We start from the raw sequence: 15,876 nt of genomic DNA on the forward strand, positions 1-15,876 counted from the left end.
TCTACGTGAAATAAAATATCATACAAAAACATTCACCTATTCCCTAACTGTACTTTGCTGTTTGAAAGACTGTTCTAGAACATGAGGATAATGTGCACAAAAATAAATATGTTCTATACTTGCACTTATTCCATTAATAATAACTGCTATGTAGTGAATAACAAACATTCAGGTAGGTTGAAAACCAGTGTTGTGATAGAAATGCATTAAAGATGTAAGCATACGTCTTACTAGCTGTCAAAAGTTAAGCTCAGGGAAAGATCAGTAATTTGTTATTGTTTGCAAAATAAATAAAAAATAGATAACAGGCATCTCTGCTACTGAAATTTTCAGTATATAAGAGCTCTGGAATGTGTCTCCAAATCATTCAGCTATCTGCAATAATGACATAATTGTGCAGAGAAGAATTATTTGACAAGATATTAAAATATTGACATGAAAAGAAGTTGAGAAAGAAGTAGCAAATACTTTGTATTTTGTGAATTTATTGTTCCTCAAGGAACAAAAAAGAATTTCAAGCTTTGAATACTAAAATATGCTACTAAAAATTATCTCCCCTATGTTCCAGGTAAAATAGTATCACACTGAGTCAAAGGAGATAAATGACTAGGTAAGACACCCCGCATATCAGAGTGAGGTTGTCAAGGGAAGGGTGGGGAGTAAGAGGAAATTGCATTTTGAAACTATTTTACTGTCACGGGAAAAAATAGAACTTTCCCCCTGATACTACTGCCTCTCAAACATTAATCCCATTAATCAACCAAAAACAGCACTTGATCCTCCTTCAAAATTCATCTAGGAAATAAATGTGTGCACTGTGTATAAAGAACACAAAGCCTGTATTCAACTTTTTTTTTTTTTTTTTTCTGGCACTCATACAGATTTAAAAGACGTGGACATTCTTACACAGATAACATTATGGACCAAATGACCATTCTCTCATGCTCCTCTTATCTTTTTCTGGGAAACTCAAGGGATTGCCATCAGAGATCACAGAATCATAGAATGATTTGGGTAGGAATGGACTTCTAAGATCATCTAGTTCAAACCCCAGCTCTCAGCCTGTCCTTACAGGGGAGGTGCTCCAACCCTCTGATAATCTTCGTGGCCCTCCTCTGGCTTTGCTCCAGATGTGAAAACACATCTGGAGTTTCTCTTTCAGCAGGTTCTGCATTGCAAGCAGTAGGGAGTTTTACAACAGGAATTTAATTTGGGCAGGAGATATGGATGTACACACAAATTGCCACTTTCCCTAATCACATGATAACAGTTTAAAGATTTGTAAACTTCAAAATGGGATTTATCATACCAGTAATCTTTCTTTCACCATGTTTTTCTTCTGCTAATACACATTCATAACCTCATCATTTGCTTCAACGTGATATTCTAAACTTAACTTTGTTTATAAACCAGTAAATCCTTCCAAATCTTGTTGCTTAACCTTTATTTACCTTGTTATTACCTGACATGGCAATTAATACTAAATTCTAAATATTTTCAGCCGTTGAATAGCCATTATCTTAACCTACAATCTTTAGTCAGATAAGCATAATTCTTTTTCCACTAAGTATTTGAAAAAGCAGCAGTGAGTAACTGAAATGTTAACCTTTTACTTCCATATCATGATGATAAGTACAATGAATAAAATAAAATGAATTTTGCCACCAATTTTAATGGCTCTTTTTTTTTATCTAATTAATATATTCTTCTTAACAAGACAAGTGTTGATAAGCTTCTAGACTTTAAATCTCCACTTGAAAGCTCCAGTTTCTTCATCAGAGACTTGTCTAAGAAATGCTTTGGACTAAGTTACACGGGGTGCTGCAGGATGTGGCTAGCACAGCATTCTACATATCATCCAGAAATAGAAGAGGTTATTTTGGGATCTTGCCCCTAATCATATTTAAGCATAGATTCCAGAGGCTGTGGACTAATCACAGCACCCTGAATCCTGTCTCATATCTTCAAACACACATTTTCTGCTTTCTCCATTTGGAAACTCTACTGAAGAACACTGATTACACCGATCTTAGTTTCAGAAATAGCAAGCTAAAGCATACTCTTATGAGAGCTAGAAGACGCAAAATAAAATGTAATAAAGGTCTTTCGTGGCATACAAATTTACCGTCTGTTCCAACACTAGTGTGAACAAATGCCTAGGACTGAGCTAAACAAATCTTTGTACCCAGAGCCCAAGGAATTTGATGAGTTTTCATGAAGAAAAACTTATGCATTGTGCTCATGAGCAAAAAGTTTGCAGCTCCAGCTCTAAGCAATACAAATGAACTTAGGCTTTAGCATCCAAGGGTAGCAAAGCCTGCAGGAAATCTCAGGAACTACAATATTTATGCCATCTACATTTCCATTTCCACCTTGAATACAATTCTGCTATGATCAGTTCTACTATGATGAATTCAAATTTACTACATTCTCTCTATAGGGGAAAAAAAAATAATTATTTATAGAAACTAAAACTGTATGACAAATGTTTTTTTTACCAAAAACCTCTTTCCTCTGATATAATAAAAGATGAATGAGAATGTATTTAAGGACTTTCCCCAGCCAGGACATTATGAACTAAGAACATTTTAATGCAGTTTTAGTAATGCTCTGACACTTCTAATATAGTTAGTACCTATTTAGTTTGTAATAGAATATTTGGTCTGTTTGTTTTTGAAATTGTAGGTGAGTGAATATATGATTTGTTAAGAAAGAAAACTTCAAGTCTTTTATCCAGAATGTCTTTTCCAAATGGAAAAGCAGCAGTATAACATTACTCACTATCAGTCGATTGCTAGGACGTCAAGTATGGAAGCAAAGCTTACCAGTGATAAATGCGGAGCAAAATTCAGGACCATAAAAATATATATAATTCATGATTGAATGCTGTTGCATATGTGTGGATTATCTTGACAATCAACTCAGGAGAAAAGGGAAGTTTGGGACCTAGCAGGTACATTTTTAACTTTATACAGGAGGCCCGCTCATTAATCTTGTCAGTGAATAATAGGATTAGTGTATATGCTGCTCATGTGTGGCTTTCAAAAAGTTCCACATTTGGACCAAATTCAAGGAAGCAGATGAAATTAGAAATTAAAAAAAAAATCATAGTCTAGCAATATGTCATCCATGATTATTCCTTTCTATTCATGTATAAGCTGTTCAATGGTACTGTTACATTTTGTTGGAATTACTGATGCTGAAAAGTAGTAATTGTACGGCAGATTTTTTGGTTTTTGGCTACCAACACAGAAACATTCCTGTTCAAAACATGACAGACAAGAAAGGGTAACATTTCCCACAACAGTGGCGGAACATTTCTGAGGGTGCTTCTGAGACACTGACCTCTGTGAGGACAGCAGTTATGGAGAGGAGGCATGACAAGTCCCCCCATTGTTCCCCAGAGTCAGCCAGTCATTGAAAGGAAGAGTACACTGCACATATGATGGGGTGTTGTTAAAGGTGCCAAATTTCTGTTGGAAAGGGAATTTTTAATTTTGTTTTATGTGTTCTGTTGTAATTTATTCACAATTGGCAGTCCAGATATAAACTAAGCCCACTATGGGCTTTCATACAGGAAAAGTAATCACCATCCCATAGAAGATGACTGGAACTAGAATGTAAGGGGGAGAATTAAAAATATCTTACTGTGGTACTTCAACAAGGATTGACTACAAGCTGCCTAATTTCTTCATTATGATATGATGATTATGATTTTACTTAGTATTTTCTAGTAACTTCAAACTTGCAGTGCTGCTTCATATCTCCATAAAGCCAATATTAATTTTTAATACACATTTATTTTCCAGAAGGGTATTTGAGCCCTATGGCTACACAGGCTCCTTGACCCAAACAGTTGGGTTAGTATTGCACTGGTCAGTAATGGACTCCAAATAAAAGTATTGGTTAAAAAAATGGCTTGATACCATTGTGCTCAAACATAATTTATGAGTCCTACCTCGGGGCAAGTAGCTTCTGGCACATACATGGTCTGCTTGGGGTTGTTTGGGTTATTTTTATATTTAGATATGTTTTCAATGTATTTTATACAAAGATGAGGAAAGGAGATGAGGAAAAAATTCTTGTAAATCTAAAGGAACATAAACTAACTAGCAATGGAATCCGTAAGTTACTCAAACACATTTGTCATTACTTTTGATGACAAGCCTTCGTTTACTTCAGAGCTATGTCAGTATTAGGTGTCAATTTTACTGCATAAATATGCAATTTAAAAAAAAAAAACAACTAAATATTCATAAAAATCTCTGTACATGTAGTGAGAGAAATGTTCTTCCTCTTACTGCATATATACCACATCAAATAGCCATTTGCTTCACTGTCAAAGAATGCAAGAAGCATTTGAAAAAGACTTTCTGAGTTGACTTAGCAAACAGGGTAAAAATGTGGTGAAGTTACATGATAACTAGTCAAAACTGTCCACCTCAATGCAAAAGGACTGATTAAAATGTGAAGTAACACTCTGTTCTAACATCCTTCAAGAAGTAGTCTACAAAAACTACCATTCATACTGACTTCACTGGGATCCAGTTCTCTCCACGTTCTTTCTGCAGTTTTGTAGCATTTTAAAGTCCACTGTGAGATGTGTATTTACCTTTACTGTTCCTCTTCTAGCTTTTTATTTAATTAAAGCCATATTCAAAAGGGTAGTAAAAGCATTTAAATTGGTGTTTATGACACAATTCTTAACATACTAACAGCATTATTATTGCTATCATTGGAAACTCAATTGTTTATTTACTTGGAATTAAAAATAGTAAAAACCACATATTTTCTGTACTTCCAATGCATGGCTACACTTTTCTCTGGTCCTTGTAAAATTGTAAATATAAACTCTAATTTTTTACACAGAAAAAGGGAATAAAATGACTTTTGTACAATAGTACTCTTCCATCTGCGAGGATTTTCCTCACTGGCCTGAAGAGCACACCATACGGAATTATGCATGCTCACATAAGAGATGCCCTGGATGTTTAGATAAATATTCATTCTGAAATTGATAAACATGATGTTATCTGAACATCACTGTTATTTGCGTGAGCTATCAGATTTTGCAGAAGATTACCTCAGAAAAACTTCTAATAAATAGCTCTGGTAGATACTGGAGTAGTTCCAAATTAATTGTTGTTTTATTTTTAAGTAATTGTGACCCCATTTTTAATCACAAAACTCAAAAGCTAATATTCATTTAATCTTGCTAACGACAAGAAAACTTTGGAAAACATATGAAAAAATACTTTTACTTCTCAAAGAGAATTCCTCGTCCTATAAGACCTCAAACCTCACTACCTTCCTATGACAATAATCTGAAATAATCACTATATTGTTAAAGGAGAACGGGGAAATTCTGCTGTGACGATCGTATGTATGTAGAAGAATGGAAGGAAAGGCAGCTTATGTCAGTCAAATTTGCATGAACTACACACAGAGTAGAATTTGATAAGCAGATATTCTGTAACCAGAACTACAGATTATAGTATTTTTTCAGTGAGATACGAGCAACTAAATTTGTGATTGTTACACACTCCTTTCTGAATTGAAGGAAGAAAGGATAGTATTGCATAGGCGATAGGTTGATGGTATCATCTTTCTACATACCCATTACTAAACATACCCATATCTCCCCAGTCTTAAATACAAAATGCTCATCAAATTAGTCTGATGTGATCCTTGGACAATTATTTCAGCACTGCTTTGGCATTCTCCAGATTTATCATCTCTGTTTTTTTTCTGTAGGACAACAGATGGACAGCATCCTCAAAATCTTAGTGAAACTATTACTAACAGAAAACTCACAGGTTCTTAGTATTTTATATTCCCAGTAAAGTATATAACTCCTAATTGTTTGACTGTGGTGAAATCACTGAACAACAGATCTTTTTGTATATGTTCAGAGAATTATTCAGTCTTATTAAGAGATTTGCCACATATGCAAACTTTGTATTTAGTAGCTTAGCCTAAAAATTATCAACATAATAGTAAGCCATGTCTAAATGTCATTGGAGAATGTCAGAGGAGCCTTTGAACAGCAAAAGGACAACCTGCTTTATGTACCTGAAATCCCAGGCAGGGTTGAGAAAACATGACATGAATGTGTTTTTCATCTTCCTGTGAAAGTGCCAGCCCATTTAAAAGCATCGCTCATAACAGTAAATCAAAACCTCTCAGTACTGCTTGTTAAAACTGGCTTTCAAGACAGAAGGAACAAAAATAAGTTTAAAAGAACATATAAATTGTCTGAACACTGCCACGGACAATCAGTTTTAATAGCATATGTCCAACAGCCTGCTATGGTTACTTGCTGTTCTGGAAACTTGCCAAAGTAAGAGACTCATCCACAAATTATGAAGAGGAAAAAAATCAACAGAAAACTGGTAATAAACCTGAACTTACACACTTCTTTATCTCTTCTAAGGCCTTTCATTTAGCATCCATCATCATAAAATCAGTGTTCTTAACACAGCACGGATTAAATCTATGATCTAATAGAGAAATACTTTTAAAAAACAGCCTGAAATTCTCTACTATTGACTAACTGTACACATTCAAGATACATCCTACCATCTAACTTCCCAGAAGAGCATCTGGGATTAATGAATGACATAAGCATCCCTGAATCATTGAGTATTAAAAGACATCCTAAGTTTTGTAGAAAGAAAACAGCTAAATGTGAAGGGCTTAGACCAAATCAGCAAAAAAAAAAAAACTCCAGCACAATGAATGGATCTTAAAAATACTGCTGTTTTAACTTCTGGGAAATGTTTCACAAGAGAAGAGTATTTATTGAAGTACCAACTACCTTTTTTTTTTTTTCCCAAATAATTTAACTGAGCCTCATTTCTTCAGACATTGGCAACTCTGGTTGCCAAGAGCTCATTTTACCACATAATGCAGAATTTCACATTGAGGTCAGTAAACATGCTGCTCGACCTGCCTTCCTCAATCAGTACTCTGCCCCGGCCCCAGCATTCAATCCAGTCCATCAATCTAGGAACTGATCTTTGTCAGGAGGGGTGCTTTTCCAAAGTGAAATATGTTTGAGAGACCCTAAATTCAGTACTCTGCATCCTGTGTTGGCTCCATCTAGCCAGTTAAAGCACTTGCACTCTTCAGAGAAATTTGTGGATCTGGAAATGGCCAGGAAGAATTCTGTAGTCTTTACTGCTCTCTCATCTGAGAATGGAAAGCATTAGCTTTTATTCCAAGACTGTTTCTTTCCTTTTTTAACTTTTTTCTTTTTTGTGTGTATTGAGTATAGTGAGGATCAGATTAACTCCTGGAAGATTTGCAGTCTTCCTTTTGTGTACTATGTCCCACTTCACCAGCTTGAGACAAAACTCCCATCCACCACTGTGAAGCATTAATTCAGTGTAATTTCAGTTGTGCCTGAAAGTGATGGCAATTTAGGGTGCCGCACTGTCCAGTGATGGATAGTGATGTTCTTTACTTGTAGCTGCCTCCAGCCTTTTATAGAATCTATCTGTTACTCAGTGCAGGGTCTTCAAGCTAAGACTGAAGATGCAGCCATGCTTCTTATAAAAGTTTATGAAGGAATTTTAAAATATATTTTGGAGTAGTCCATGACATAAAAATCAACTTGCCTCTCAAAGAAGGTAAACATGTAGGACTCTTCCTCAGCTTTTTGATGGACTTTTGACCTTTTATTCTTTGAAATTGACGACTACAGTGCAACATTTTAGCAAAAAGGGCATGTGATATTTCAAACTTGTATTTTCTTACATTCAACATTTCTAATATTTTAACCTGTGCTGTTTTCCACTATAGCTGAACATTTCAATTTATTTTACACGTTTGTTTTCTGACTTGTGATATTTTTCCAGTAATCAGTGGCTAAGTCATCTAAGCAATGCATTATGAATATCTGCAACAGCAGGAAAGGCATTGCTAGCACGTGTTCTTAGGGAAAAAGCATACAGGAATACCAGAGTGTCACTTTAAAATGTCATTTGTTTCTGGACAGACGTGAAAGAGCTTAATTTAATTAGTTTAATGTAAATTTAAATAACATTCTGGGATCTAAAATGCATGCTTTGTGCAGCATTGCATATTGCAGTTGACAACAAGTCTGAAAACATTTTGGTTTGCTATGGATGTCTGAAATTCTGAAACTGTTCTCCCACAGAGTCATAAAAAACTACGATTTAGGGTGAGACTTTCAGAAGTGTTCTGTGCCTGCCTTACGCCTTTTACCATGCAGTGAATGTAAGTGCAGTGGATATGAGTGGCAAAATGTCTGTGAGTTTTAATAAAATCTAAGTTACAGAAACAATGGATGTTTTGCATTTGCAACCCTTACTGGGTACCAGTCCCTCCAGACACTATTGTTTCCTGTGTATTGTACTTCCCCATTAAATTACATTGTATTTAAGTTTTCATAACAGTGTTTTTACAAGTCTGGCTCTCAAATCTACATTAATTCAGCTCTGTTTTTATGTAGCAGACAGTTCAGTGGTACAGACCTTCTCACTCTGCCTGATGTCTCTGCTTAAGCCAAAGGTTCATTTATAACTGTCCCATATCCTTTAGATGTCAAGCAGACTGAGTAGTGAGCAAACTTTTCCTGGAGGAAAGAAAAGTGGTAAAACAGCTCAATAAATAAAAATTACTGTGAAGTTCCAGGAAATAGCAGCTCAAACTACTCATGCTGCTGTTTACAGAAATTACTTCGAGATGTTAAAGACTTTTCAAAGATCACGTGGTCTTATGGAAGGACGCACACTTTACAGAGTTTGGGGTCTGGCACTGAGGTCACAGTGGTGCTGGAACAATTTGGAATTTCACAATTAATACTGCAAATCATCATTGCTCTGTAAAATATTTCTTACAAAAAAAAAAAAAAAAACACCAAGAATTTAGTCAGATTAGATTGTATAAACAATCTAGTAAAATCATAAATATTTCTAAGCTACCTCTTCAGCTCTTATTCTTCCTGTCTAGCATAAATAATACTCAATCAGAAATACCTTGACAAATGCAGCAGTATTTCCTTTTCATCATTAATGCCCAGTGTTAAAGCTGAATATAAAACATTTTGATAGCTTAACACTCACTTTAGGTTTCAAAAACCAATGCACTTAAAATAAACCTTTGCTGAAATCTTTATTCTGTCTTTCAGTTGTAGAAGTCTAGTATGAGAACATGCATGAAATCTAGAGGTTCAGTACAAATATGGATGCATTTTTTATATCCACAGCAGGGAGATATCTATTTCCTCACCTATCAGAATTCTTTATTCAATAAAAAAAAAGAATATAAATTTTAAAATGCTGATTTGTTCTGCAACTTAAGAAATAGCAAAGATCTTTGGAAATTATAAAATAGAATCCAAAATAGATATTACTTCACAATATTGTGAACATTTGGTAAGAACTAAGTGAATCTCTGGGGAAATATATATTGCAAAGACTATCTATCTATCTATCTATATAGCACAAAGACTTTTGGCTGGTTAAAACAAGAAAGTCTGTCCTCAGTGTCCTCTGTGGTTTTATGCTCCCTCACAAATATCTTTTTATTTGTCTTCACCTTAAATACGAGTTTACGAAATTGTCTGTATAGTCATGTAGATCATATACAGACAAAGAATAACCTGCTTTTGGTTAATTAATTAATGGAATAAATTTTCGAGAAGGAATCTTAAAAGATGAATTGTAAGTAGGAGGTTTTTGAAATCATGAAGAACTAGGGGTAAAGAAGCAAAAGAAAGACAGAATTAGAAAAGAAACAGGTCATTCTCTTTATTGTGCTTTTCTTTATAAGCCATAGTGAATAGTACAAGTAGTACCAGCAACTGAAAATAGGTCTTCTGTAGAGTCGAGACTGCTCAATGTGCAAATCATTGTTTCCCATGTGACTCCTTGCTTGGAGCATTGTTTCCCATGAGTAGAAACACACATTCCTAAGTTATGACAGGAAGAGTTGAAGTGGTATAAAAACTTACCACAGAATCTGCATTTTTCACTGCATTTTTTTTTCTTTAAGTAGGAAAGTAACAGAAGAGAAAAAAAATGGACTTAAGTTTCTGCCAACATTGTAGAAAAAGCAGCACTGTAGCAACTGGTACTGAAGCTACAGATACTTCCAGATTCTTGTTCTTGCAAAATTCTATCATAATACTGAAAAACAGCAAACAGTGTCAGGAGAAGTCACAATAACCACACGCTCTTTAAGGAAGTTTTGTCTCATGCCATAAAATCACAGATTTTAGCAGAACTCAAAACTGATTATGAATACCTAATGCTCACTTTCATGTTATACACCTTCTGAATTGAATTTTTTTTAGATAGACTTTTCCCCAAAAATACCAGCCTTTGGCAGCATCTGAAAGAATGACATTGCAGTGAAATCCATAACAAAGACTGTAAGCAGATGTCATGACAAGAGGAGAACAGCATCTAGCAAAGAAGAAAAGTGACCAGACAGTGATACATTGTGAGGATGAAACAAGCACTGGTGAGAACAAAGAACAATGAAAGCATACAATTATGCTATTTCCTCATCCAAATTTCCAAACAGCTTTATTCAAAGCCCCTCCTTATAAGCTGATAACTAGGAACACTTAATTATATGACTGTAAGATGAAGGAAACAATGATAAAAGAAATCACAAGGCCAGGCTTAGATAAGATAGTCTGCTAACATGGAATGTATTTACTTGCTGCTCTAAACATACTTTTTTTACCTCATTATCCTGAACCAAAACAGTTTCACAATCTCTGTAATCACTTTTATAAGGTATTTAATTGTATTTAATATCTTGTGTTCAAAGTAATAAGAGCAGCTACTCAATAGGGCTTACCATGCACTAAGGGCTTCTGGGTCACATCTGGTTGACATCTCTATTTTTTGTGTCTAGGCCAACTACACAAATTTACACATAAGTACATATAAATGCACATTCCCTACGCTATTTGAAAGGCCAGGATATATCTTCAGCTTTCCTCTCTTTTTACACATATGCGTATCAATCAATATATGTCCCATGTTTCTATTAGGAATATATCACAAAGAAAGTAAATTTGCTCTTTATTTGTTTTAATTCTAGGAGATAGATTGTAGTAATGTCCCATGCACAATGCAGCTGCAAACATCTGCATAAGACAAGGCTCTTCCTACCCTATATTCATTACGAACATTAGATTTTCTCTCTGCCCTTATAACTGATATAATTGCTATATAACTCCTGAGTCAACTTATCCCCAAACCTATTCGAAATTATGAAACTGCAATACCCAGAGTATCTTACATCACTGGAGTTTTTGGTATATATTGTTCAGAGTGGAAAACAACAGAAATTGAAGAATAAGCAGCACTTCTGCACTGCATTTCTCATTTTCCACTTCTTTATAGCACTGTGCATTGTTATTCTAGATAAGTATTTAATTACTCATAATAAACTATTTTATAATTTACATGTATGGGAACCATGCTGTGCTAGAATATGTAACATAAATAGCAGTATTATACTTTTGTACCATAGACATAAATCATCTTGTTAATTAAATTCTCACATTTGGGCATCAGCCTTTAATCTCATGCTTCACTGACCAGGAAACAGTTGCATTTGTTTCTGGGCTTCCTAATTGTGATATATTTCTCTGATACATATTAGTCAATCAAACCAACCTGATTCTTAAGATTTTCTGATATGAAGTGGTGGCTGAGGAAGTCAAAGGCATCCTGGCTGTGAGCTACGCTTCTCATTGTGTCCTTTAGATGAGGTTTCCGGGAAAAGTAGGAAGACAGTGATCATTGTCTCATGACTGCATGTGTAGAATTGTTGGTACATATAACACCTGAGTGAATTATGAAAAATAAAATATTAGCCAACTTGGATATCTCCATTTCACACATCAATTTAATGAAATATTTATTCAAGAAGCATCAAAAATGTTCTGAAACCAATAGAAGAATTTTGGTTTAAAAAACAATTTTGCCATAGGGTAAAATCCCAAAAGTAAAGCCACCTCTAAGTCTACACATAAATCAGTTCACTGCGGTGATTTCAGTACATTTCCAGAATAAAAACATCCCAGCAGGTTAATTTTTGAGCTGTTATCAAGGTTCATTGCTGTCAAGAGCCACTGGAAAGTGGACCCTCTGCAAAAAAATAAAACTTATTATCTGTAATAACAGATGTTGCCAGGTCTGGGTTATAATCATATTTTCCCTTTAATCTATAATCTAGTTAAGAATTCCTACTTTTAAAACAATCAAACAACAACAACAAACAACTTATTCTACTTCTGCAACTGTTAAATATTCTATTATTGGTACCATATTACAAAGTTGTTCAAGTGTATCAAGGTTGTGTCAGAGATGCAGCTGCTAAATCACACAGAAGAAGAGGAAAATAATACAAAAACAGTCTCTTCCAAAAAGAAGGAAAATTACTTACACAAGGGAGATAGAGCAGCAGAATCACACTTGTACTCAACAGAGAATGTATAATCTATCCAAATATGTATTCAGTACCCTCTGTACAATTCAGAAAGCTTACAGTAATTTATCCTTTTTCAAATGTTTTCTGTATTATATCTCCAGTATTTTTTCAATATTCTAATTAGGAAATGACTAACTAAATGCTCAGTCCACCATTTTCTTATTAATTTCACAAAGAAGTACCAGCTTGTGATTCACATTTTTAATCGCCTACTTGACTTTCTTCACACTCTTTAGCATATCCTTGGAATATTCACATATCCGAGTTTTATTGGCACAAATAGAAGACAAATTTCAAAACAATGTATGAGTATTCACAGAAATAGAATGGTAAATTTCTATACACAAATCTGTTCTAGAAACAATAAAGTACTATGATTTTGCTTATATGATCAGGCTCAGCTAAGTAGCATAGCCTAGTATTTGAAAATTTGTGGTTCTTTGAGATAAAAGCACAAAAGAAATTTTGTCAAATAAACACACTATTGAGAAATCAAGATCTAATTATTGATATTGAACAAACAGAAAGAGACTACATTAATGATAAATTATTCAGTAATCATTAATGATAAATTATTCATTTCACAAGTTGTAGGCATAACTAGGATGATGTATATTGATGAATTCCCCATTTAGCTGCTTTTTAGGAAAACTATAATGTCAACTTTCATTATTTATATGTAATACCAGTGCTACAATTCATGCCTCTTAAAACTTTACAAAGTGCTACTAAAAATGTGTATTATCAGTTATGAGAAATTATAAAGAGAACAAGGAACAAAAAGACAAGGAATTTGCTAAATTTCACCCTTAACATGTTATACATCTCCCTTATGCAAGAGAGATGGGATGAAAAGGTGTCTCACTTTAGATGTAAAATCCTTGTAGTGAGAGAGTCTTAGCCAGTACAAACATTGGTTTAGTTTTGATCTAAAAACGTTCATTAGTTTCATACCTACCAGCCTGCAGGATCACAGAAGAAACAAACACAGAGATCCATTTCAAATAACAGTACACAGCAATATTAATTTTTTTCAACAGTGTAAGGGTTGTCATAGATTTTTGGAGGCATTTGGCAAGTGCATGCAACATGCATATGTATTAATGTATAATCATTACACATGCAGGGCAACAACGGGCTTTCTACACATCAGGCAAACCTTGTAAATGAGCTGTGCCACTCTGCACATGTCCGTATGCTCTCTTTCCATATGACAGATCTGCTGTGCTAGGTAGTGAAAATAAATTCATATAAATTCATGGTTTGAAAATGTTGCACTATTTCTTCTGAATAGTTTGAGCATTCATTGCCTTAAAATTAGGCCTAGGGGTCTCATTACCTCACCTGATCTCAAGCAGTGTCACTGTATAGACCTTCAGCATTACACTAGGCAGCTGGGCAGGTTGTGGGGAAGTCCAGCATAATCTAATCTGCATTTATGTGAACCAAGATGACAGACTTCCATTCAGAGATTTTTTGATATAGGAATGCAATAGGAAAATGCAAATCTTCAGACTTGCATCGTGAATTCAGGGGTTTGACTTCAGTGGCCAACAAAAACTTTCTATCACCTGAAATCTTGCCCCATAACTCCTACAGAATTTATAGAATTAAATTCCTATTGGCTTTCTACAGTCTCACTCCTGTATAATTCTTTACTTTTAAGCTCCTTTTTCACCTTTCAGACACAAAAGCTTCCCATGCAAATATTTCTTGAAACACGGATTAGTTCTCTCACATTTAATGGAAGTCTATTTAAATTATTTTTCAGCTTTATTATCACCAGGAATTGTGAAATCTTCCAATGAACAGAATGTGTCTCTGTTCTGTTCAAACAAACCCACTTGAATGTTAACATTTTAAGGACTTATTGAGCAGGTAAACAACACACATATTTAATGTCCAGACTTTGCTCCACAGAAGCAAAAGGAAAAAGGAGCCTTTGAGATATTCCCTGTTGTATTGCAAATTAGAAATGTACTATAATTCCTTTTCACTGTACTTTGCATAATATTATCCGTAAGACTTTGTGTTTATTTTTCATGATTATCACAGTCAGGCTTCACCCTATCTAGGATCAGCCTGTCTCACGGGACACCAGTTTCTCTGGCTGAAGAAAAGGCTGAATAACTCAAAGGACCCCAACTCTCATTTTCATTCTTAAACTTCATCACAAATCTGAGACAATTTCACACATGAATACCTTTATAACTTCTATAATTTGACTAAATCCTGCAAGATGTGAATAGCCACGCTGGTGACCAAGCTACCTCTGCTCAACACCTCATGGCACCAAAGCCACACTGGAGCCCCAAAATGGCTGCCACTGCCAGCAGCCCTCAGAGTGCGCATTCCTCCTCGCTGGCCAATGGGTGCACGCAGACCTCCAGAGAGGCAATTGCTGTGCTCTGATTGGCCATCCATCCAACTGGCAGGTAGGCACACAGCTCGCACTGCACTGGGTGACGAGGCCCCAGCCGCCAGTGGCCGCTCTGCTGGGGAGGAGCTGGTGCTGGCAGAGGTCAGGGCAGCGCTGCCAGACAAAAACATCTTTGTTGTTTTATTCATCTTTGCGTGCCTGCTGTGCTATCAGCCTCTCAGATCATCCCTAAATTTAGTTCCAGACTTGCTTTTTGACAGCAAAGCTGCTCGTATTTTGCATTCAGTCAACACAGAAGCACGGCATTGAACTATTTCTCGGTAATGCCACATCCCAGTTCTGGTTTAATTTCCATCTCTGTCCAAGAGATCTTAAATTCTAATCCATCTACTTTGATCAGATTTTACTTTAAATTCTGAAATACATTCGTATTTGTGCTTATAAACATTTTCCACTTTTTCTGCCTACAGGATTCATATTAAAGCCTTAAATACTCGATAGCATCCCATTAAGACAAGCAAACAAAATCTATAACCATTTAGAGAATGGTTCAAGAAAAAAATAAGCTTTTTTAAAAAACGCCGTTCTGAACAGCTCAAACCTCTGCACAGCCATGCAACTTCTCTCTGTCTCTCAAAAATTGATTTTCAGGGCTTTGGCATGAGCTTTGCAGTGCTTAAGACAAATGGATTGTATTATTGAATCCAGCCCTCAGCAAGCTCATTTTGAAATAAATCAAAACCTGAGCCATTCCTTTCTTCAGGCCCACTGAAAACCCAGACAGAAAGAGAATTAACACTTTCATGAAAACAAACTACAAATTTTATATGACGAAAGCAATGTATAAAACTACTACTTGTTATACTACTTAAATGGAAAGTGTAGATAACAGAAGAACACAAACAACCTGAAAGTACGTGGGTAGTCATAGCCAATTAGGTAAAATTCATAATAAGGAATTATCGTGCAAAGTTGTAGCTGTCAATTGCTCTAGTTTCATTTTGACCAAAGTCTGA

General features: G+C 35.2%; 2 protein-coding genes across 13 annotated transcripts in view; one reads left to right on the forward strand and one right to left on the reverse strand.

Annotated features, from left to right (window-relative positions):
• LOC116232900 (sodium channel protein type 2 subunit alpha-like) overlaps nt 1-15,876 on the reverse strand; it is a 364,152-nt gene that overhangs the window by 298,982 nt on the left and 49,294 nt on the right. For 6 of the 9 annotated variants that reach the window (XM_090143925.1, XM_090143915.1, XM_090143916.1 and 3 more), the window contains exons 1-2: nt 14,684-14,870; nt 11,664-11,833 (exon numbers count right to left, since the gene is read on the reverse strand). The gene's annotated coding sequence lies outside the window, so the exon portion shown is untranslated. The other 3 variants (XM_090143919.1, XM_090143921.1, XM_090143920.1) reach the window with 3 other exon arrangements.
• Nucleotides 1-15,876, forward strand: part of B3GALT1 (beta-1,3-galactosyltransferase 1) — a 182,133-nt gene that overhangs the window by 133,278 nt on the left and 32,979 nt on the right. The window lies entirely within an intron of this gene.

Source organism: Phasianus colchicus, chromosome 7, assembly GCF_987193195.1.
Source record: "Phasianus colchicus chromosome 7, bPhaCol1.hap1.1, whole genome shotgun sequence".
Lineage (NCBI taxonomy): Eukaryota > Metazoa > Chordata > Aves > Galliformes > Phasianidae > Phasianus > Phasianus colchicus.